This window comes from Lissotriton helveticus, chromosome 1_1, assembly GCF_964261635.1.
Source record: "Lissotriton helveticus chromosome 1_1, aLisHel1.1, whole genome shotgun sequence".
NCBI lineage: Eukaryota > Metazoa > Chordata > Amphibia > Caudata > Salamandridae > Lissotriton > Lissotriton helveticus.
In genome coordinates this window covers 857,565,447-857,590,910 of record NC_136057.1, presented here as the reverse complement: position 1 = coordinate 857,590,910, position 25,464 = coordinate 857,565,447, and the positions used below count along the sequence as shown (strand labels likewise).

General features: G+C 45.2%; 1 long non-coding RNA gene across 1 annotated transcript in view; it reads right to left on the bottom strand.

The window, feature by feature from the left end:
• Nucleotides 1-25,464, bottom strand: part of LOC144771007 (uncharacterized) — a 109,852-nt gene that overhangs the window by 52,424 nt on the left and 31,964 nt on the right. The window contains exon 3 of the long non-coding RNA XR_013599093.1: nucleotides 22,840-22,949. This is a non-coding gene — a long non-coding RNA (uncharacterized LOC144771007). The remainder of the gene's footprint in view (nucleotides 1-22,839; nucleotides 22,950-25,464) is intronic.

Here is a 25,464-nt window from a genome sequence, read left to right as displayed (position 1 = left end):
ACTATTGTCCCAACATGTATAAAGAGATACCACCCAAAATGCCTCCCCCATCACTCCCCGAGGTTGACAACCATTTTTAGGCAGAGGACAAGTTTGGGAAAAAGAGAAAGACAACCCCAATGTTAAAAGGGCAGAAGGGAGTCAGACGATAACTGTAAGAAACAGGTTTATTAGTTATGGGGTTATGTACCATTTCTATATTAATTACAATCTTTGTTAGGGTCAATCACTAAATCAGTATATTATCCTGAGCTCAACCCCATTACAGAGAGCAGACAGGCTTAACTTATACGCTATGTGTAAAGTAGTTATGCAGTACTAATAGAGTACTAAAATAAAATAAAAAAATCCCAAAACTAAAACGAAAAATCTAATAACAAAATGACACCACAATAACAAAACTCCAATAAGGGGAACAAGAGATGTGCTTTTTTAAAGTTTTGAAAAGTAATAGCGCCTAGGAGCACAAACTGCCAGTGATTGTTTTTGGACTTTCTACTCTGGGTTTGCTTCACTAGATGTGTCTCATCCACAATAATCAGATGGCAAATGGACAACGTGCATTTACCGCTGGTGATTGCCTTTTGAAGTAAGGTCATTGCGATGCAGCTAGGATAAGAGGGAGTTGGCTGGTTACACATGAACACATGCACACGCATGTGGTTTCTGCATGTGAAACTACTGTCACGCACTGCCTGGTAACTGCACACAGGTAGCCTGGCGGTAAGGAGACTCTTCAGGGTTAGATATTGACCTGGGATTGGCCCTATAACATTAGTGGACACTTATAGGTAGTCAGTGTGATTTAGTGTTTTGTCTGAAGTGGAAATCTGCCTTAGAGTGCAGTTGTTCTTACCCTAGGCCTACAGAGTATCTTGAGGTATGAAACTGGGATGGAAAAGGTGCACCCAGTGCATACTCACAGGCCCCAAGACTATACATGTCCATCTTATGGGTCATCCAGAATAGTCATATTTGCCTAGCTCAGCTCAGGATCCGAATCCAGGACCTTTGTCACCCTACTGGGCCATGTTAATTACCATGCTCTCCAACAGCATGAACAAAGGTCTCCCCACACAAAAGGAGAAATTACCAGTGCTTTTATCAACTTCTGAGGGGGGATGGATGGGAATGAAAGTCTGCATCTGTTAATTATCTGTCACACCGTACCAGGGCTTGGCACAGCCCAGGCCCGCTGAACAATGGAGGAACATTAGACAACTGGTGCCAACACAGGAGGGGATCCTTTTTGAAGTTTTAGTGGGAAAGGCTCTGCCAGTGAGGTCGGCGAGGGGTGAAGCAGAGATCCCAAGAGCAGATGTGACTCCTGGATGATGCCATTTTGAACTATTCGAGCATGCTCTGCAGGAGAGTTGGGACAGGGGTTGAGAGTTGATGTGGCACCCTAGGATTGGCATGGGGTGCCTGGCTTCTAGAACCTTTCACCTTCTTTTAAAAACTTGTACAAGCGAGGGAAAGTGCTGCTGGTGCCGTCTTTGCTCTTTGTTTCTGGAACCTCGGACTGTGACAGCTATGGACAACTGGAAGGAGAAATCCCCTGATGCCCAAAAGGACCAAGGACTCTGCCCCAGTTGACCAGGGTCAGTGGATCTCTCCAAGGACCAGTAAAGCCAGCCTGCTTGTGTCCCCTGAGGACATGGTAGGACAAAGACCTGTAGCATGTGATAGGAACCAGGAGGAGAACAGGTGCAGGATGACAGTGCAATCAGCTTTCTGTAAAATACACTGCCTTGGAGGTGAAGAGGTCCGCTAAAAATGCTCATGGTAGCTAGAGCAATAAAAGACGTGTATAACTGCATGGTCATCATACAATGATAGGCCTGGAGACATGTTTTACAATGTCATTGCGGTGGATGGCAAAATGAGTGCTGTAGCCCACTGGCAGCCTTTAATTTTTAGACCCTGGGTATGCTTGGTATCATATACTACTGACTTGCAGGCAATATTAAATAAACCAGTCAGGTGTATACCAATTTTACCATGTTGAAATGGAGAGCACAAGCATTTTGCCACAGGTTAGATGAGATGAAGTGCACAGGATTCTATAGCCAGCAAAAATAAGGTTCAGTAAGAAGCAAAAAACATCTAGGTGACTCTGTAGAAAGGGCACATTTCTAAAAAAATAACAGAGAGCAAATGGAAGGAACAAAGTTGAGCACCAGCAAAACCTAAATCTGGTTAAAACCTAATACCTGTTCCTATACCTGATCTAAAAATTCTAGTCCTCAATAAAAGTCTAGTCTTTGTCCTAAGCCCTCGGTTGGATATGTTTAAAGTTAGATGCAAATTAGCTAAATGTTTGGGGAAAAAAAATCTTAATATTTTATTTAATAATATTGAGGATACTAGTCCTGAGATTGTCAACACAGGCCTTTGGAACAAGTCCGCCTGCTAACCTCCATCATATATTTGGCCTCCAGATGTTCTCACTTTCATGTAAGCCCTAGAGGTTGAGATTCAACTTCCACTACCCCCTGGACGTTTAACAACCTGTCTACATGTAAAAGATGGGCTTTGGTAGTTCTATGTTCTAACCCTGCTCTGTTGTTTATTTTTATACAAGGAAAATCTATTTATCAGAGTTTTTTTCTCGCCAAATCAACTACAAAATCATGGAAGAGGAGGATCCAACTGATGAGCTACTAACAGAAATTAAAATGATGGTAGAGCAGCAGCTGAAAGGTGGATCCTTAAATATGAATCTGATTTCCTAGTAGCAAAGTAACCTAAGATACAGTACTTTTACACTCTCCCTAAGATACACAGACCCAAAAGACACCCCCTACCCTCAGTAATCTGATTGGTTCAGGAATAAGAGTCACTTTTAAAACCCTTAAGTAAATTTTGCACCTGGTTTCTTTGATCAATTGTTAATACCATGCCCTCATATTTTAATGATACTAAAAACATCCTGAATCTTATTCAGGACCTCACTTTCAACTCAAACAATAAAATCCTTATTGGACTCGTTAGTGAGGCACATGATAAGCGTATCCCGGTAGTAATGTATGGAATCTGGACCTTAACAGGTAAGTAAACATAAAACATCGCATTTTCTGATGCAGTGCGCGCAACGAAATTCGTTTTATTTATTTTTATGTTTACGTACCTGTTAAGGTCCGAATTCCATACATTACTACCCCCCACCCTGCCCCTCCCCCTCCCCACGTCACCACCCGGCCGGTACTCCCACTACCGGCCGCGGCTGCTCTAACCATGTGAAGAAAATAATTAACAAGCTCGGGAGGAGTCTGAATACAAACAAAACAAGATGTCAATCACCACTAATTTCTTTCAAACATGGAAAAAGCCTAGAAACGTTTTAGAACACTCTAAATCTTTAACATTTAGCAAGCTCAGGGTGAATAACTCACTATGGGGCCTACCACCTGTGACAGGACATTACACTGTGGTAGGTGCAGTGTCTGCTTAAATTTATGTTTACGTCAGTAGACATTTGTTCAGGCAAAGCAGATCACATACAAATTGTATTACTAATAATGTAATTCACATGATCACTGTTTCCTGGCTGAAATCTCACAATGTATTGTTTTGCATGAATAAATATCTCTGTATTAGGCAGGATTAACACTTGACATGAAGGTCCTACTTCCATTGAGAATGTCATGTCTAAAACACTCTTAAACTATGGTCGACTATTTCTGTCTGTTTATACAGCCTAGGGCACTAAACTGGCACTAAACTGGCAAAAGATTTCCCTAACCATACGTCTAACCTACCTATCTATGTGTGGAACTAAAAAAAAGCAATGATGATACAGGGATACGATCACATACTGTCACCCAACCAATCAGAATATAACGTCCCTATTGATGCTCTGCTATGTATCATATGGCTGCTGTCACATGAAAATGTTTATCCTTTAATGCCAGATTTTTATTTTTTATTTATTTATTTTAAGGTTTTATAGAGCGCGAACATGACCCGTGAGGGTATCAGAGCGCTTCACAGATACAATATAGTAATACAGGGTCATAGCACACAAAAACAGGTAAAACGATAAAACTTAGTACATAGGAGAGCTTACAGAGAATCAGGGGGATGAAGGTGGGACAGGGTAGCAGACGGGTACTGTACCTGGGGGATATGATAGGCTTACAGCAGGCAAATATAATACAATGAACAAGAAAGGTGATGTACAAGGACGCAGGATAGGGCAACAGTCTTTCAGGTGGCTGAGGGAAGGAAATTAGCCAAGGAATTTACCCATGAGAAAGGCCTTGGCCTCTTTTTTGAAGCGAGCAAAGGAAGGGATTTTTCTAATGTCTGGAGGGAGGGAGTTCCATATTCTTTGTGCAGCTCCAGTGAAAGCCCGATTGTAGGTTGTTATTTTCCTAAAGCGTGCAGGCCAAAGTAGGAGGGCCTTGGTCGATCTTGAGTTTCTGTTTCCTCCAGATAACACAAGCTTCTGTGTAAGATACGCAGGGGAGTTAGAGTGAAGGGCCTTGTGCGTGATGCATTCCAGCTTGAGGTGAATCCTCGCCTCGAAGGGGAGCCAGTTTAACGCTTTCAAGTGAGGAGTGATGTGATCGAATTTTTTTGAGCCTGTAAGTAGTCTGGCGGCTGCGTTGAGGCAGGCTTTTAAGGGTACCAGCGAGATCTTAGGTAAGCCAGAGAGGGTGGAGCAGCCGTATTCCAGTCGAGAGATGACTAATGATTGGACAGCGAGTTTGAGGTCCGGAGCGTCTAGAAAGGGTTTCAATTTCTATAGGTAGCTCAGGTGGAATCTGGACGATTTCGCCATTGTGTTGATGTGGTCTCGCATATGTAGGTTATAATCCAAGGTGATTCCCAGAGATTTGGCTGAGTTCACAATGGTCGGGGAACAGTTTAAGGCTGTGATGGCTTTAATCCATGTCTGGATGTTGGGGTTGTTCTTGGGGGGGGAGATTAGAAGGAACTCAGTTTTCTTGGCATTAAGTTTTAGTTGATTGGAGGAGAGCCATCTGACGGTCAGCTTCAGGGCTTCATTCAGGGTGAGGATCTCTGCCAGAGATGAGATTTTTATGTAGATCTGAGTGTCATCAGCGTACATATGGTAGGAGATCTTTGCATTGCGCAGGACTTCGGAAAGGGGTTCCAGATAGAGATTGAAGAGGGTGGGGGACAATGTTGATCCCTGGGGGACTCCCACCGTGACCGCGGAGGGAGCGGACAGTTCGCCATTGACTAGAAATCTCTGAGATCAGTTCTGGAGGTAGGATCTGAACCAGTCGAGGACGGTGCCTTCTAATCCCATCCTGAGTTTAAGGCGTTCGAGTAGCATCGCATGGTTGACCGTGTCGAAGGCCGATGATAGATCAAGGAGGATCAGGAGACAGGTTTTGTCTTGGTCAAGGGCTTGAAGAGTGTCATCAACGATGTGGAGCATGGTGGTTTCGGTGCTGTGCCCGGGTCGGAAGCCTGATTGACAGTTGTCGAGTAGATGGTAGTTGTTGATGTGGTGACTTAGCTGTAATTGTACACACTTTTCCAGCACTTTCGCCAGGAGCGGAATGTTGGAAATTGGTCTAAAGTTGTCTGGGGAGGCTGGGTCCAGCGACGTTTTTTTTCAGAATGGGTAGGACAGCGAGGTCGGTATTGATCCCTGTTGCAGGGAGGCATTAATGAGGAGGGAGGCAGGAATGATGGATTTGGTAACGGTCGCGAGACAGTTTGAAGGGAGCGGGTCATTGAAGTGGTTGTTGGGGTTCAGGGAGGCCAGGATTTTCGCGACAGTGACTTCGTCATAGGATGCAAATTCGGACCAGTGAGAACTAAAATTAAATAAATAAATAAAATAAAACTAAATTCTTTGGTAAGGATCGTGGCGACAAGGAAGGAGGAGGCACAGGGTCAAAGTTCGGAGGGGGGAAGAAGGCGGCCTTGAGTTCAGTATCTAAGGTTTTGATTTTGTTTGTGAAAAATGAGGAGAAAGCCTCAGAGGAGATGAGAGACTTGGGGTTTTCTTTCACTGTTTTGGACAGTTTGTTCGGTTGTAGTTTAACCATCTCGAAGAGTTTGCAAGGTCTGTTCTGGGCGTTTCCTAGTTCCGCTCTGAAGAATTCTTTTTTTGAGTTGACGATGTTCTTGTTGTAGATATTTGTGGCCTGGCGAAGGAGTTTTAGGTGATCTGTTGAGGGGTGCTGTCTCCAGGTTCTTTCATGATGTCGGAGGGATCTTCTCTCGTCGTTGAGGGAACCAGTGAACCATGGGTTTTTATCTCTGACTTGAGTTCTTTTTAGTTTAAGAGGGGCTAGGTCATCCAAGATGCTTGACATAGTAGCCGAGTAATGATCATTGAGGTCACTGACCGAGGTGATGTGGGGGGGAGTGGTAGGTCAGTGTTGCAGCGGATCCCAAGCTTGTTGATGTCTAGGTTTTTGGTGTCTCTGACCCAGTGCTTTGGGAGTACCTGTTGTGGTGTCCATGTCTTGTGTGTGCTAGGTAACAGAAAGGGGATGGTATGGTGGTCAGACCAGTCACAGGGCTCTATCGAGGTGAGCTTGACGGTGGTTTCCTTGGAGATGATCCAGTGAAGAGTGGCTCCTTTCAGGTGGGTTGGGAGAGGGCAAGCTTGGGTCAGGGCTAGATTGGCCAGGAGGTCTTTAATGGCGTTGACATGGGGATCCTTAAGATCATTCCAGTGCAGGTTGAAGTCGCCGAGGAAAATGTCCTTGGAGTTAGGGGAGTTCTTAGCCGTAATGACTTCCATGAGGTAGTCAGTGAAAAGCTTGTTTGTGCCTGGGGGGTGATAAAAGATGTGTAAGTTACAAATGTGGATGGTGCTACTGAAGACTGAGAGGGCTAGATATTCGCAGGAGTCAGTAGTATTCGTTGAAAGCTCAGTGACAAGGAGGTTGGAGCGATGGATGCAGGCAATTCCGCCTCCTTTTTTGTTATGAGGTCTGTTGAGCCTGACAATGTTGAAGTTAGGGGGGGATTAAGAGGTCGAGGCATGGGGATGAGGATTCATTAAGCCATGATTCTGTAAGAATGGCTATGTCGGTGTTGTTCAGAATGAGTGCGGCGACATCAGCCGCATGCTTCACTGCCGAGCGACAGTTGATTAAGAGACCCGTCAGGGCAGGGAGAGGTGTGGTGGCTAGGGTCGGGACGGACAAGGGCACTGGCGTGAGGTTGCTTCTGAGCATTCTTCTATTACTGGGGGGGGGGCTGATCTGTGTGGGTCGATAGCTACCGTGTGGATGGGGTGTGCGGCACTCACGTCACTCACAACAGGTAGACAGGGAGAAATAGGGGCTGTGTTAAGGTCCAGAAGGAGGTCCTGGATTTCCTTTTCAGTGAGATCTAGTGGATTAGTTGTGGTGAGGGAGAGGTTGTAGGAGAGGGCGAGGTCAAGGGTTTCCTCCTCGGACAGGTAGCTAGTGTGCTTGTGAGGGCGCAGATGTCTTGAGGTTGTCAGTAGTGGTCATTTGGGGAGCTCTGGGATAAGAAGGGAGGCAGTCTGGGGCATGAGCTTTGCGAAGGAGAGTTCAGCGAGGTGGAGGAGTTTTGGAAGATCGAGGAAGGAGGAATGGAGCTTCTGAATTATTATGGAAGCTCTGGAGTGTAAGGAAATGATGTCTGTGGAGTGGGGTGTAGGAGGGCCCGGGTGGACTGAACTAAGAGTCGTAGGAGAGGTGGCTTGAGTGTTAGAAGTGTTGGCCTGAACTGGTACCGTAGGAGTCATTGAGGGGTGTGGGCTTGGTGGCTAGGATGGATTGTGTGTGGGGTCATAGAGGGAGTGGCTTGAGTGTTAGCGGAGCGGGTTTGACCTGCTGTAGCCCAGGTCACTGGTGACGTAGAGGTAGTGGTCCTGGAGATCGAGGAGGGAGCACGGAGGGAGGGGGTCAAAGGTTCAGTGTTAGGTTCGCTCGGGGTGGTTGAAGGCGGCCTGATGGGTTAAGGTGCAATGTGATGGGAGCCGTGGATTCCCAGTGGGAAGCGTGGGGGGGGGGGTGGACTCATGTGGAGGGGTGGACTCAGGTCCATAGCGTTAGGGAAGGTTGTAGGCGTAATGATGGGGTTCGGGTATTCTGAATTGGGCAAGGGGGTAGGTGTACGGTTTGGCCGGGTGTTGGTCGGCGACCCTGTGTCTTGCACATAGTTTCGGAGAGTAATGAAAAACTCTGAGAATTTGTCAAGGTTTTTAGGTGAGATATCATGTCCTGAGTTGTTGGCGCTCATTACAGCATCAGAACATAATACTCCGTTTTCTTAGGGGTTCCGGATGTGTAGGTCACCAGATGGAAAATCCTATTGATGAATTGGGTGAGTGGACAGAGTTTTACAACAGCTCCCCAGCCAAAAAGCCCTCTGTACCTGATAAATGAAATATTGTTTTGTTAGACCAAGCATCCTTGGTGTGGTATTTTCCCAACTTTTTGCCTTCACACCCAGATATTTGCTTAACTCATGTTTATTGGCATTAGAACTCTGTGCACTTTTCCCCTAATAACCAGGCGTAAAGTGCTTATGCTCTCTCCTTTTAACATGGCAAAATTGCCTAAACATAGTTGGTACATTTAATTTACTTGTAAGTCCATATTAAATGATACTACTTGTATCCAGCGCCTATAAAATCAAGGCTACCAGTGGGCAGCATCACTCATTGTGCCACCAACTAAAGTAGCACTGTAAAACATCTCAGGCCTGCCACTGCACCCTGCAGTGCAGTTTTCACTGTCATTACAATCTGGCAAACTAAACCTTTTTCAAGACCTAAACCTTCTTTTCTAAAAAATCATAAGTCACCCAAAGGGAGGCCCACCCCACCCGTTGGGCAGGGTGAATGGTATTTATGGTATTTAAAAAGTAGGACTTTGAGTTTTACTTGTCCTGACAGTGAAACAGTCCTGAAGTCTTATTTCCCCTTTGTAAGGCGAATCTCTCCCAAACAGTTAGTTGAGTTATTACATGAAATAAGTGCTAACTTCAAATTGGGTGCAGATAGAGTTATGCTCTCTACAACCAAGTGAATTGTAATTTAAAATCCTCTTTAATTGTAACGTCGGATTTTAAAGTTACTATCTTGAAAATGCCACTTTTAGAATGTTGAGAAAAAAAGTAGGGAAAAAAAGAGAAACAGCTGGGTTGCACTCAAAATGAACAACACGCAATACAGTGAACAGCAAATTTTTCAAAATTTACAATCTGAAGTGTGCACCTAGTGGGGAGGCTCTGCTCGGCAACCCAATTCAAAGTGAAAGTAATAACTAGGACATGCGTCCTAGACACAAGGTGTATTAATGTGATCCACAACAACAGTGGAATATGTTTAGACACTACAATGTAAAATGTTTCAACAACATCAACAACAAATCAAAATGATGAAGTAATTAAGGTTTAAATAAAGCGTCCTCAGGTGAAAAAAGCACTGGTAAGCGGTGTGTTGCTCAAGCCGATTTCATTTTCATACGAAATGAGTCTTGAATACCAATGTCCATAAATGAGAATTAATTCAGGTTTAGCAAATAAATGCCTGGCGGTGAGGCTGATCCCAAGGCATTTCTGGCATTCACAATTGCCCTTCGTCAAGGCTTTCTGTAACAGGAAAACCACAATGAGTATCATCCCAATATACAATACCAAAGTGTTCAAGAGCGGTTTCTCAATGAGCTGGACATGCATACGGCTGCACACATGAAGAATCATAATACATGATAAAAATAAGATGTAAAACATGAAGCTTTACCCACAATGGTGTATAAAGGTCTAACTACCTATGAGATGGAAAACAGCCATACCTACGAGAGAGAAGAAAAACCTAGTACAACTAAAAAAAATAGTGCAACTGAAAATATAGCACAATTAAAAAAAAATGATGCAGGTCCCGAACTAGAGTGGAGAAGTTAAGCATGCATTACAGAATGCATGCGTAATGCATTTGAATGTTGGAATTGTCTTTCCCAAACTAACTGTTCCTTTCTGTCAATGTCATGGGCCACATGACTGTGAACGACTCTACTGTTGGTGTTTGTGTATTGCTTCCAGACAGTGAGACAAAGGTGTGAGAGGGGATGGTCCTCCTGAAAGGATAGCTGGGGAGGAGTTGCCTAGTGCCCTGATTAAATTTCCAAGGTACCTGCATGAAGCACACACAAAGGAACCTGACACCAGGCCTGCCCTACCTTTTGTCCTCCTAGACAGTTTGAAGCCAGGACGAGGAGAAGAGGAAGAACTGATAGGTACTAGTTTGGTGGGTAGGTCGGGGAACTCACCCACACAAAGGCTGACACCAGGTATAAAAGAGTGACCACTCCTCAGAACACTCTTGGACCTGTGGAAGTTTCAGAAGAAGAACTGCCCCGCTGCTGGAAGAACTGCCTTCTCTCTGACAAATGACGATTGGACCTACTTTCCTTCAGCCCAGGTTTCCGCCAATGGGTCAGTTGACTGACCTGTGTGATCTACAGGGACACAACAAGCTTCCAGAGGTCTCCCTGCAACTGCCCAGCTAACCAGCACCAACTGGACCTGCCTGGACCTACCTGAGCCAGCTGCTGGCCACTGCTGGAGTGAGTCCTGATCCACAAGAGGGCCCCCCAGGTCTTTGACCCTTGCCAGAAAACATTGAGAGCTCTTCCTGCAGAAAAGGTGAAGTTTGGCCTGAGGTTTGTGCTCCTCAAGAATTTGAAGTGACCACTGTGTGCCAGAATCAACTGATCGCGTCGCCAACGCAAAGTTCAGCAGGACTTGTTATTCCTATCGACAGCGGTTGTCCATAACAACCAGCAACACAAGACCTGATCTTTGCGCCAACAGGGACCTTCAATCATGATCACCCAGCGATGAGCAGCTCTTCGCGCTATAGCAACATCTGTCCACGACTCTTAACCTAATGCCTGGGCCGAAAGCCTCCTCATCAGTGCCCCGCCAATGCAAACAGAACTCTTCGGGCTGGAGTTAAGAATGTAACTCTTCAACAGGACTAACCTGGTCGCTGTATCTGACTCGTGTTTGGCCTAGGCTTGGGACTTTCCCACAATCTAACATCAGCAGAATAACTGAAAGTTTCACTTTTCTGCTTCTTGGTGCCATAATCACTAAAAACTATGAAATTCATTATCACTGGTTCTACTGATTGGACTTTTGTAGTTCTGGTATCCTTTAATTTATTACAATTTACTCCATTCTTCTAAATTGGTTTAGGGATTTTTCTTGTGTTGTGCTTTCACTTTATTATTGTTTATGTGCTGCATAAATACTTTACGCATTGTCTGTAAGTTAAGCCTGACCATTTTTGTTCCAAGCTACCAGAGGCTCAAGAACAGTTTAATTTAGTGACCATTGTGCTTCACATTGAGAAAGAAAGTGTTTTTTTGTTTGAATCTGTTTATTGTTGTTTTAGATTAGTAGTAAGGTTTACAAAAAGTAAGGTACATCACATTAAGATCATCTTTACAACACTCCAGGAGTGCAGTGTCATGAGATACAATAAGTTGGGCCCAACTGACATGCACGATGTGGAGATGGGTTGACCATACATTTATCTACCATTGTTGTTAGAATGCATTCACCCTCCTAGGAGAGAAGATATGACAGAAGCATATCAACCCATAAGAAGGGTAACACAAACTCATAGAAAGTAAACAGGTAAAACTTATAATTAAACAGCAATCAAAGAAACCCAAGCCTTCCATCTCTCATAAAAGCCATACACTTTGTGTTTAAGCAGGAGAAGACATTGTGTATCTAGTTAAAACAGCAGATTTGGGTCCTGGAGTATAACGTGTGGGATGAGGTTTGTTCCCAATGTAGACCCTTCAGTTGGTGGCCCCTTGATCGGCCGTTGGCACTACCCTACCTGTTGGCGGGTCTGTCTGAGAACAGTGGCGTGCTGAGTGGTGCTTTTCAGATCAGTCAGAATGATATCCCAGTTGGTTGATATTGGGAATTTGTGCAGCCCTAGACTGTCCTCCCTGTGTAAGGCGACGCTTTCCGCCTGAGCCCATCTGATGAGGGATTGTGTCCACGCCACAAGCACTGGGGGTTTGTGTGATTTCCATCACCGAGTAATGAGTTGCTTAGCTGTCAGCAACCCTAGGTCAAAGAAGCTAGATGTGACCTATTGCTTCTTGTCCCTGCAGTAAAGGCCCAGAAGACATGTTTTATATGTGTGTAATGCAGGGTATACTGTGCAGGCGGACAGATGGTACATGACCCCTTGCCAGTATCATTTTAGGGATGGGCAGGTCCATAACATAAAGAGGAAATCAGCATCTTTCAATTTAGAACAAGGGGCAAGCAGCTTCTGTGTGGTAGAAATAGCTATTTACTTTGGCAGGGATTAGTATACTCTGTATATAATTTAAAGTTTTATAAGGTGGAAACAGGCGTTGCGTGGGATGTGGACAGGGATTTCCAGCAATCCAGCCCATTCTTTGTCTGTGACCGGATGAGCAGGATCGTCATCTCATAAGTGACTGAGGTTTGTAAGCTGTAATGCAGTGTGGACTCGCAGCAAGTCAGCAAACCAATGGATCAAGTGCCAACCTGGTCCCATCACATGATGGTACTGCATGGTAAGGTTTGTCGGATGTTCCCGTGTCATGCTGCCCCATTTGTTCCCCAGCACTGCTATTGGGAAGTTGAATAGGAGGAAGGGCCAGGGGGTAGACCATCTTCTTCTATCAAGGACTTATATGGTAGGAGGGTCCCATCGAGATAGAGATCCCTCAGGGTGGGAAGGCCTACCGCATGCCAGGCAGCAAGTTCCGTGAATGAAGTGGTGGTCCATCCTCTGTTTGTGCCAAGTAGGGCCATTGCTGGTGCATAGGGGACACTGATCTCATTGGGTAAAGACTTTTGCAAAAGCAGCGATGTGCTACTCCCAGAAACACGGGGTCAGGTATTGGCTCCTGCATGCAAGGGTAAAACAGGTGAAAGGTACTTGGTAGGCACCAGGCAAGCATTGTCGTAGCAGGGTCGGCAACCATGTGGCTACTTATTGGAGTTGGGATGCGAGGTAACAATGTTCAAGGTTTGGTACTGCAAGCCCTCCCTGATCTGTGGGTAAGTATAATTTCGAGATTGCCACCCTGCATTCCTCACATGTTCCAGGTGATGATATTAGTGTGTGTTATGTTGCCAATATGCAAGGATATAATGGTTAGCTGCAGCGCATGAAATAGGATTCCGGCACATGGATATCGCTAATGGCATATAGGGATGGTTTTCGGGGTCGGTTCTCGAGAACAGAGAAATGCAGCTGAGAGTAAAACCAAGAAGGAACGTTGAATATTATTAGAGCAGAGAGACAACAAATGTCCACCAGAACTGCCAAATAATGTGTATCAGAATCAGCGGAACAACAGCAAAGAGGGTGAGAGGGGGAGGTGCAGAAGCCAAAGCTTTTGCACCCCATGCAGTGAAAACGTGTGTGCCAACCAGGGGTGGGCAAGCTGCATGGACCAGGCAGCCGTGTTGCAGCCCAAGGTTAATGCAGAGTGTCAACAATGCATGGCGAAGGAGCACGGGATCATAGTGCTCATATGCAAGCTGAAAAGGAAAAGACTAGTTCGCATGCAAGTTAGTCCACAGTGGGTCGCCGTCTTGGAGTTATCTCAAACTGACTGCAGTGGTACGTGGAGCGTATTTCAAAAGATATCATATGCCGTCTGTGAAGTCACATCAGGGGGGATTGTTAAGTTCCTCTCAGATGGCCATGTAGTGGAGGAGCTGCATTTTCTGGAGGTCTTTGCGTGGTCATTGTCTGGTCTCGAGGTCTGGGTAGCTTCTTGTATGAGCGCCGCTAACTGCAGAGGTCACCTTCTCTCTTGTATGGCGTGTTCCAGACCAGGAGAAGCCTTGGGCTGGTGGAGCTTTGTGTTTGCCGTCTGCACTGGTGGAGTCCAGGGGGACTGCGAGTCACAGCATTTTTCAATGGGGACTCACAGGAAGGTGAGAGTGCCAATAACTCCATCCAGTCCCAGGCGTCACCTGGGGACTCAAAGAAGCTCATCGACCCCTCTGCCACAACGCGAAGACGTGCAGGGAACTAGAGGGAGTACCGCAGATCCAGGTCAATAGGAGTCATTTAATAGTCAAGAAGGAGTTCCACTGAGGCTGCACATCCACTGAGTAGTCTGGAATAAACATTGAGCATGAATTATCAATGACAATATCTCATAGCTTCCTGGCTTCCCACAGAATAGAGTTGCTGTCATGACAGTGAAGCAGGCAGATAAAGTAAGGGTCTGAGGTTCATATCAGGTGGGGATTTCCATGCTGGAACGCAGTGGGCCTGCTCAACTGAGAAGAACTGTGATAGAAAGGTCGGAGGGAGCAGCTTGCGCATCCAATGTTCAACATATTTTGCCCTTTTGCTCCTTTAGGAAGGCCAACCACTTGGACATTGTGATTCTGGAGCAACCCTCCGCGCCCTGCCTTCAAGGGTGTCCATACGATCCACAAGTGTCTGCAGGGATGATTCCATCACTTGGGATTTCCGCTGGAGTTCAGCAAGAGTTTGTTCCACAATGTGGACCTTGTCAGCCAGTTTACTGTGGTCTGCGTGTAACAGTGTCAGGTCTTCCACCATATTGTCTAGTTTGTTTTCCAAGGAAAATGGGGTGCTTTCTATGGATGCCGGGGTCCTCCCCACAGCCTCCAGAATGATGTCCAACTTTTCCCCCAGGGACAAAGAGTGATCGGGAGGGTCCAAGGAGGTAGGGTTGCCAATCGCTGTGTCAGCAGGGGCAAGTGGTCGCGTAGTTTAAGTCTGGATGCTATATGTAATTGAATCCATGGATGGGAAAGGTCCAGGTCTCTAGGACAGCGGGCCTGCTTGCCAGTGTCTGAAGGCTCACCCAGCTGCCACAGCATGAGCAGGCTGGCTCATCTAGTCGTATCTAGGCGGAAATTCACATTGGGTAGGGCACCAGGGGGGCAACAGTAGGGAGATCAGGTGCATGTTCTAGCAATCATCAGGCATGAGGGACTCAGCGGTGATAGCCACCTGGGGCATTGTGCGTGAGAGGGTGAGGAGGATGCATATTTGCAGCATTGGATGAAGTGCAGCCCCTGCAATGAGTGGCACCCCCAGATGGTGTAGACCAGGGGGTCTCCACACTTTCATTTGTTTTATGGTTTACTGGTATTGCCTTCTGGCAAGCCTCATATCTTTAGCTGAAAGGCCCAAAGAAGGCCATGCCGACGTTCAAATGCGTACTTGCTTCCAGAAGCAATGCGATAGGTAATGTTGGGGGGCACTAGCAGTGCCTCACAGGGGGGACAATCACTGTGATCAATCTATGGGCGGTGTGCTCTGTAGATGTGTCTGGCCTCATTTTAGTGCACTACAGCAAAGAAATAGAGACAGGCACTGACAAGTCTAGATTTTGGGGCAGTGCACCTTTTTTCAGGGGCCTGATGGGCGATTCCTACTGCGGAGTACAAAGGAAGGGCAGATGAGGGAGGGCCCGCCCCCTCTGAGCCCCCCAGCAAGGAGTGGGTGCCCCAAACCATGAGCAGGCTACGGCTTTGTGGGATTGGGATTAAAATTTGGCCCGGGCACGCAAATAAAAAGTAGCCCACATTTGCATATTGCCTTTCTGCAATACAATGCACAGATTAGATTACACAGGTGAAACACACCTGAAAACAAGTGAGGCCACTTTTGCTCGGGCCCCTTGCCCCCACTCAATTTGCACACATTAATGGGCCAGCCCAGCGAGAGAAAGGCAGTGACAACTGTGCCCATTGATAAAAGGTAGGTAATGGACGCGCATCTGCCTCCAGAAAGGCCACTCAGGCACCCGCTGGGCCCATGGCAGCATCTGAACAACAGTCACAGCCCAAATTGGCCCCCCAGGCTGCCCAAAAAAGCAGACCAGAGCTGAACCTTGGATACCGGCCCTTTGCCCATTGCCCGAGTGTCCGCCTGACCAAGCAAACCCTGGCTACTAGTTTTCATGGAACTCCTTTACCCTTGTTTGTGGAGTGCAGTGTGACTTTGCTCTTGGGGGGCTGATCTGATGGTCAAGCATAGCACTGCTGGTGGTGCAGGGTTATGTGTAGATTGGACAGCAGTGCTCTGGTATAAACTTTAAATTGAGCACAGGCCTTACTGTGAGAGGGCGTATTGTGTTGAGCCGCACCTCACAAACCGGACATCAGCCTCTGTCTTCCAGCACCATTGTCTTTGTTTGGGCCAGACCTCAGCCGGCACCAGCAGCCAGGCAGCTCAGTGTCGTCTTTATGGCAGCAAGGTCTTGTCACTGTAGCGGGACCAGTGCTCTATGTTTGGCAGTAGCGACAGCTCCCCAGGCTATTGCTGCCGATTTCAGTGTCCTTGGCACAGAAAGGAGAAGACCATCTTGACAAAGTGATGCCAAGTATGCGGGACGTACATCTGGTGCCCCTGATGGTTGCCAGAAAGTAGGATGTTTGCGGAGAAATGGGGTGTCTTGGCGCATACTTGTTAGAGTGCGTCTGCCATCTTGGCTGTGCTAGCCATGCTCCCCTTCCTCCTCTCTCAACTAATAACCCAATTTTCTCCAGATTATATCTTGTTCCATAGTGTGCGACTACAGAGGGCTCTCACTGTATCCTCTCCATGGGGTAAGAACAAATGGTTGTTTCCTATATATTAATGAAAGCACATTTTATTAAATCTGATATGAATGTGGCACTGTTATTAGGAAATGGTATTTGCATGCATTTGGAGTGGGATATTTTTACTCAAAGTTACACCGCTATGATGTTGACCAAAAAACATTTTTTCTCATTTTGTTATGTTTTATAATCCAACCGGCATCTCCAGGACCATCCATTGTACTAGTACTGAGGTTTTGAAGAGGCGCAAGTAAATGATAAAGCATGCCACCTTGGTTGATGGGTGAGAGTTTGTGTCTTTTTAAGTAAAGTACTCAGATAGGTAGAAATTGTTTCCCCCATGGGCTTAGATTCTATGCCCAAAGTGTTTTTTCGCGATTTATGTATTCCTACGTAGGAGGGTACATTTTCGGACAGCTCAGTCTGTTCTTTCATTTTTTTTTATCAATGGCCTTTAAGGAGAAAGACAATGGTGCGATAACTGTCTGTGTCACCCACAAAGCCTTGCACACTTCCTCCCCTCGCTATCTGGCGAATAAACTGAAAATCTCTGGAGGCTCTAGACCATCTCGTCAAGCGGAAAAACTACTGCTTGAACCCCCCACTTTTAAAAGGGAAAGATGGATGACTCAGTCCTTCTCAGGCAATGCAGTGAAAATCTGGAACTCGCTTCCGCCACAGCTTCGTACCACCACCTCTACCCGGACCTTCAAAACCGACCTCAAATCTCTTCTCTTCCAGAGACACTTCCAGAACTAATACACGTCCTTTCAAGTACCCCAAGGAATTACCTTCACTATTGTAAATTTGTATTCTATGCCTGTACAAGTGTCATCCTAGTGTGTTTGTGAGTGACTGCCATCTAATGCTGTATTATACCTCTTCTTGCATCTCGTTTGCTTCTGTAACATATACTTTTGTAACATTATCCTCATGTAACGTAACTGGTCGTATTGTGAAGTGCTCTGACACCTTTGGGTAAAGTCTGTGTTATATAAAAATGCATAAATAAATAAATTGTGAGCTAAAGCGTTCAGATGTAATGCATGAAGGATTTCCCGATTTCCTGATTTGAGCTTACTGATGAGCTCTCTACGTGAAGTGGTAGTAAAGTTGAGAATGGCGTTGATTGTTGTAGTAGGTGAGAGGAGTAGTGAGGAAACTGGATGTTAATTAGTATTGTGAGAGTGTCTCTGGTGGTGGTGGCATTTGAGAAAATGGAGGTGGCAAAATCCTTGCCAGTGAGTGAGAAATGAGATGGGTTTTGAAAATATTTATATTTTGCATTGTCTATGGCTAGCAATAGCATGTTTAAGGAACCTTTGCAGTGGTCAACATTATCAAGATGTTGCATAACGCAGTTGTGAAAATAGGGTGTTTAGAATATGGACTTTTATTTTTATATTGAAGTCCCCAAATAGAATAAGTGCAATGGTGGTTTCAAATACGTCCATGAGCTAGCCATGGTCTTTAATGAAAAAACAGATAGCACGTTCGTGATTTCTTTTCCTGACGAATTTACTGTATGTTGTTAAGGGAAGTATCCCCGAAATCAACTTGTTGATGATGAGGATGACGATGAAAGAACAGATAGTACCTTGTGAATTGTAGGACACTGGAATATTAGCTTTCAGGAGTCGCAAATGAGGTTGTGTGAAATTAACATGAACGAAGGCATAGTGGGTCAAAGAGGAGGGATGCTAGTTTTGTCAATCAGAGTGGCAATCCCTCTGTATTTGTAGTTGGTTTGTGGTGCATAAGAGAAGCAAACAAACTTTGGAGAGCGGGGACCTAGAAGAGTCATTGAAATCTATCCATGTCACAATGATGACTCAGAGTGGTAGCGGCGGACAAAAATGTGTTTTTACTGTAAGACATTTTGTTACAGAGAGAACACACATTTACCAGACAGAGAGACAGGGTGAGCTCATAGAGGCTGGCATCAGTGAGTTCTTAGGTTTGCTTAGAGCTTAGTCTGAGTGGGTAAATCGTGACTAAGGATATAAGACTTATCTTCGAACCCGAGATGAACACCGGACACATACTTCAATCTGATTTAGCAAGCTGACATTCTATGTCTTTTTCCGGAGGGGAGAGTAGTATCCGAGTGCTCGAGCCCTGTATGTGTTCTCCCACAACCTAGATGTCCCCTCCTTCTGTGTGCCACTCTGTGCCATCTTATTCTTAATGTAGAGGTCTGAGCCTCTACATAAAAGCCCCAGTAGGATGGGACTTCACATTGCTTGCATGAGGCACAGGAATGTTTCTTTAAGGCTTCTACTTTGGTGATTTCCTGGTCTTTTAGATATGGCTTTTGTTTGATTTGGTGTTTTATTAATGCATTTGAAAATATGGAGCTTGTGAACTCTTGTGGTGACGGTGTTGTAACTTCACCTGCAACTGCGACCAGCGCAGGGGGCCCTGGATCTACGAGCATCCACCGCTACGACTCCGCCGCCCACCTCGCACTCAACCCCGGAAGAAACATTAACTGCGAGCTGTCCATGTCGAACACCACCCACGGCCAGTTCTCCTGCCGCCACTGCCACCAGATATTCCCCACCCACCGCACCCCCACGTGAACCAGCCCCTCGCCAGACGCCAACACCACTGAAGTGCATCCTCCTCAACAAGCACTCCTTGCACATACGTCCCCTAGAGATCTGGGGCCTCCTCGACACTCTCTAGCCAGACGTCGCCTTCTTCACAGAAACCTGAACCAACACCACCTCCGCCGCGACAGATACAAGATCCAAAGTAATGACCAACCAGACCGCCCCGGAGGAGGACTCGTCATTGCACACAAGAGCTCCCTCACCTCCTCGACGAGCAACCCCAGTCCTCCACTGAGCACCTCCACTTTCAGATACAGACCAGCTCAAAATCCACACTACGCGGCATGCTAACCTACTGGCCCCCTGGACCTCGAACCGCATTCACCACCACCATTGGCGACATCGTCGTACCCCACGACATCACCACCACGGACTACATACTCATCGGGGACTTCAACTTGCACCTCGACAAGCTCAATGACCCCAACTCCTCCACCCTCCTAGACAACCTAGCTAACCTTGGACTGAAATAACTCATCCTGCTCAACATACACTCCTTGCACAGACATCCCAGAGAGATCTGGGACCTCCTCGACATCCTCTTGCTAGATGTCGCCTTCTTCACAGAAACCTGAACCAACACCTTCTCCGCCCCAGACATCGCAACCACCATCCCTGACAGATACAAGATCCAGAGGAATGACCAACCAGACTGCCCCGGAGGAGGACTCGTCATTGCACACAAGAGTTCCCCTGACTTCACACCTCCTCGACGAGCAACTCCCAGTCCTCCACTGAGCACCTCCACTTCCAGATACAGATCAGCCCCAAATCCACACTACACGGCATGCTAACATTCTGGCCCCCTGGACCTCGAACCGCATTCACCACCACCCATGCCGACCTCGTCGCACCCCACGCCATCACCACCACGGACTACATACTCATCTGAGACCTCAACTTGCACCTCGACAACCTCAATGACCCCAACCCCTCCACCCTCCTAGACAACCTCGCTAACCTCAGACTGAAACAACTCATCTCCACCCCCACCCCCAAAGCAGGAAACACCCTCAACCCCATCTTCGCAGGAGGCAACAACATCCACTTCAGCCTTACCACGAAGCCCCCATGGACGGACCACCACTGCGTACACTTACACGTCAACAAACCCACCACCCCCAAACCTGAACCCCGCCAACGGCAAAGGAACTAGAGCAAGGTCACTGAGAAGTACCTCAACTCAACCCTCAACCGCAACGCCCCCCCCTTCAACCAACGCCAACCTCGCAGCCAAAGAACTACACAGATGGATCTCCAACTGCGCAGACGAACTTGCACCCCTGGGCAAACCCCTACAGACAACGCCCCAGGAAGTCCACCTGGTTCACTGCCGATCTCTAAGAACTTAGGAGCACTTGCAGACGTCTCAAAAAGAATTGGCGAAATAGCAAAACACTGGAAAACCGGACCTCCTACAAGAATGCCATGACTGAATACCACCAACTCATCAGGTCAACCAAACGTACGTTCATCCAGAAAAACATCTCCAACAACGCTGTCAACTCACAGGAACTCTTCAGCATCACCAAGAATTCATCAAACCCCCCAGCAAGGCCTCAGACATCATCCCTTCCTATGACTTATGCAACAAGCTCAGCTCATATTTCCACCTGAAAATCAATGCCCTCTATGACAACTTCAACGAGCAAACTCCAGACTCCGAAACCACTCCCCCCTCCACCACCAACTGACCCACCATCTCCGCCTGGACCCCAGCCACCACCAAAGACACCATATCGAACATGAACGGAATCCACTCAGGAGTACCCATGGACCTCTGCCCTCCGCACATCTTACACAAAGCTGCCATCACACCAGAACTACGGAGCACCATCAACACCACCTTCATAACCGGCACCTTCCCGATGACTGGAACCATGCGGAAGTCAAGCCCCTGCTCAAGAAACCCTCGGCAGACCCCATGGACCTCAGAACTACCGACCCATCTCCCTCCTGGCTTTCGTGGCCAAAGTCACTGAGAAGACCGTCAACAACCAAATAACAAAATTCATCAAAAATAACACCATCCTCGACCCCTCCCAATCCGTATTCTGAAGCAACCACAGCATAGAGACCACCCTACTTGCCAGCCACAGATGACATCTGCACCCTCCTCAACCAAGGCCACACCGCAGCCCTGATCCTACTCAACCTCTTCGCTGCCTTTGACACCGTCTCCCACCACACACTCGCCGCCAGACTCTTCGACACCTGCATATGGGGAACCACCCTCGAATGGCTCTGCTCTTTCCTCACTGGCAAGACCCAAGTAATCAGACTGCCACCCTTTCTCTCCGAACCCAGAGAGATCAACTGCAGAGTGCCTCAGGCCTACTCTCTTCAACATCTACATGGCCCCCCTCGGTGCCATTGTCAGACAGCACAGACTCAACATAGTCTCCTACGCCCAACTCATCCTCTCCCTCACCAAGGACCCCATCGCCACCAGGCTCAGCTTTTAGGAAGGAATGAAGGACATCGCAACCTGGATGAGCAACAGCTACCTGAAGCTCAACTCAGGGAAGACAGAGGTCCTCTGACCCTCCCCCACAGCCTGGGACACAACAAGGTGGCTCACTGCTCTCGGCAGCCCACCTACCTCGGCATGGTACTCGACTCCTCCCTCTCCATGACCCAAGTCAACGCCGTCACCTCCACCTGCTTCAATACCCTCTGCATCCTCCGCAAGACCTTCAAATGCATACCCCCTGAATCAAGAAAATCCGTCACCCTTTGCACTTATAACCAGCAGACTAGACTACAGAAACACCCTCTATGCCGGAATCAATAAGTCGCTGCTCTGCAAACTTCAGACAATTCAGAACACCACAGACAGACTCTTCCTTGGCGTCCCCCGACAGGAACACATCACCCAACTCCTACAAGACCTCCGCTGGCTCCCCATTGAGAAGAGAGTAACCTTCAAGTTACTCACCCACACCTACAAATGCCTCCACAACACCAGACCCCAATACCTCAATGAGAGAATCTCCATCCACGCACCCAATAGAAACCTAAGATCCGCCGACCTCGTTCTCGCCGAAACCCCGTGCGTCCACAGAACCAGAAAGGGCGGGAGGTCCTTCTCCTACATCATGGCCAAGTCCTGGAACAAGCTCCCGATTGACATCAGACGCGCTTCCTCCCTGAACATCTTCAGAAAGACGCCCAAGAAGTGGCGCTTTGCCAGAAGGGAGCTGCTCACCCTCCCCCTCAGCACCTTGAGACCCTTACGGGTGAGTAGTGCGCTTACAATTCCCTGATTGATTGATTGATTGTCCTCCTCAAATGGAGACCTCCTCTAGTGCCATCTCAAGTTGCTGCATTGTCAAATTAGTTTGGCTAGTGTTCTACAAAATCAGTTGGTGTTCAATCTTTCCCTCGTTCTGCATTTTCTTAAATTGAAGGCACAAACCTGTTCAGGGAATAGGTAATGCTGTGGTTCAGGTTTTCCAATAACACCTCTAGGTCCAACAACTCTGCGGATTAGTTTTGATTGTGTTGTAAATTGCTTTGAAATGCTCCTCACCTCTTGCTGGCAATGGGGTTGGTTTCTTCAAAGCTTCACTTATATCTGCGAATTGCCATGCTCTTGATTTATGCCTGAAATTATAAGCTGTAGTAAAAATGCCCTGCTTACCTATAAGCATAGTTATGCATGGCGCTCCTTACTCAAATTGTTCAGAAACCTTTGTGAGTCAACTCGAGATGTCTTCTGGGCTCTGCATGCAAAATGGGAATTTTACCAATCTGCATGAAAAAAATCAGAAAATTATATTCTGTGGAAGTTCTATCTTCTCTTCTTATTGAACAGAAAATTTCAGCCGTAAAAATATTTGATGTTTTAAATGTTTTCTCGCGTTTCTTTGAGGGGAAATACCAAAGGGGATGTTCTGACTGTGATGCACAGCATAAGGATGGGAATATTTCATACACAGAATCATGACATTTTGGAAATCATTCAGCATTTCGGGAAACAAATGTAAAATAGGGGAGATATGTAAAAATAATGATAGAACTTGTACATTAACACAGAGGCAAAATGCATATGAATCACTTTCACAATCTCAGTGTGAACCTGAGAAATGTGTTCATGTCATCATTTATTTGCTTGCACTGTCAACCTTGAGCATTTATATTTGGATTACTTGTTGGACAAATTACCTTTGAAACTGGGTATTTGCATTTGTACATATCTATCTGACTGTGCGCAGCGACCAGAGCGCCTGACTCAGAAACTGGTGATCCGGGTTCTAGGCTCGACCCTCACGCAACATTTTGTGATTCTGGGCCAATCACTTAATCTCCCAGTGCTCAAAGACAGCGCCTGCATACCCTCACTGGTGATCAGCTGCGCTATATAAATCTACAAATGTAATGATTCATTTACATGTTGGATACTTTCATTATATTAGATGTTGGTCAGCCAATAAAGCCATGACAGAGACAAGAAAGCAAAAATATTAACTGCAGGAGGACTCCACATCCACCAATCATTATCAATTGTAAGTGCTTCAAGACTGATACAAGTTTTATAGGGTAACTAGACATAATATCGAAAAAATATTATTGAATGGACATAATATCGAAGTCAAAATATAGAATGGACAAAATATTGAATGGATATAATATAGTGGTTCCAAATATCGAATTGAAGGTAAGTAATATTGATTGTCAAAATATCAAAGTATATAATATAAGCATTAAAATATATCGAATTATTTATAATATCGAATGTTTTTCAAGTTTTTTTATGTTAGTATATGTGTTAAAAGTTTAAATTATTTTTGTAATGTATGTTTAAGTTTTTTTAAGCAATGAATTTTATGTTATTACACTTTTGCGTAATTTAATTCCGTAGAGGGTTGTGGGTTTATAGGGGAATAGGGTGGGGAGTAATTTAATTATAGTAAATTAAATATTAATTTTAAGTAATTATTAATTATTTTTAATTTAATTTTGCCTTTTCGTTCTGTAGCGGGTTGTGGGTTTATTGGGGAATAGGGTGGGAAGTAATTTAATTGTAATGAAGTAAATATTTTTATTTATTTATTGGTATTGATTTGTAATTTATTGTTAATTACTTTTTAATGGGTAATTAGTTCTTATTGGTAGTTAATTTTTAGTAATTGAGTAATTGATAATTATGTTAATTGTATTAATTTATTTTCCGTAGTGGGTTGTGGGTTCATAGGGGAATAGGGTGGGAAGTAATTTAATTGTAATTAATTACATATTAAAATTACCTTTGTGTATTGATAATTAATTTACTGTTAATTTATTATTAATTGGTATTTATTAATTAATTTTTGTTATTGAAAATCAATTAGTTGTTAATTAATTATGATTAGGTAATTACTTTGTAATAACTCATATATATTTGTATTTATAATTGATTAATTATTAAATAATATGTAATTGGTAATTATTTTAATAATTTTTTTACTGGTATTGATATTTAATTTATTTTTATTAATATATTAAATAATTATTTTCCCTACTGTTGTACTCACTGGAGTGGGAATAGTCATTTTTACCCTCCCGCTATCCAACGCTTTCCCTACTGTTGCACTCACTGGTGTGGTAATAGTAAATTTTACCCTCCCGCTATCCAACACTTTCACTACTGTTGCACTCTCTGCAGTGGTAATAGTTATTTTTACCCTCCCCCTATCCAGCGCTTTCCCTACTGTTGCACTCACTGGAGTGGGAATAGTAATTTTTACTCTCCCGCTAGCCAACGCTTTCCCTACTGTCGCACTCACTGGAGTGATAATAGTGCATTTTACCCTTCCGCTATCCTACGGTAAAAATATTGAATATTTTTTATTGATATTACGTTAATATATATAAGTATTAAAAAATAAAAATGTATGTTTTTTACTTACATTAATTATTTATTAATTTTAAGAGGTTTTACGAATTTTAAGTATGTTTTAGTTAATTATATTTATTATTTAATTCATTTTAAATTACTTTTAAGACATTTTTTATAATTCGATATTTTGACTAACTATATTTTTTACAACTGTATTTTTGATTCAATATTTTTGTACTTACCTGTTTGTAGATAGGAATTCGATATTTTTGTATTTTATATTTTGTCCTCGATATTTTGTCAGGTCGATATTTTCCTCATAGATATTCTGTCAGTGATCCATTTTATAGCAACCAGTAAATACCCTATATATTGGGGAACGTTATTTATCGTTTGAGAAAAATATTGTAAATTACGAGTTTGACCATGAGAATGTGCCATCACATG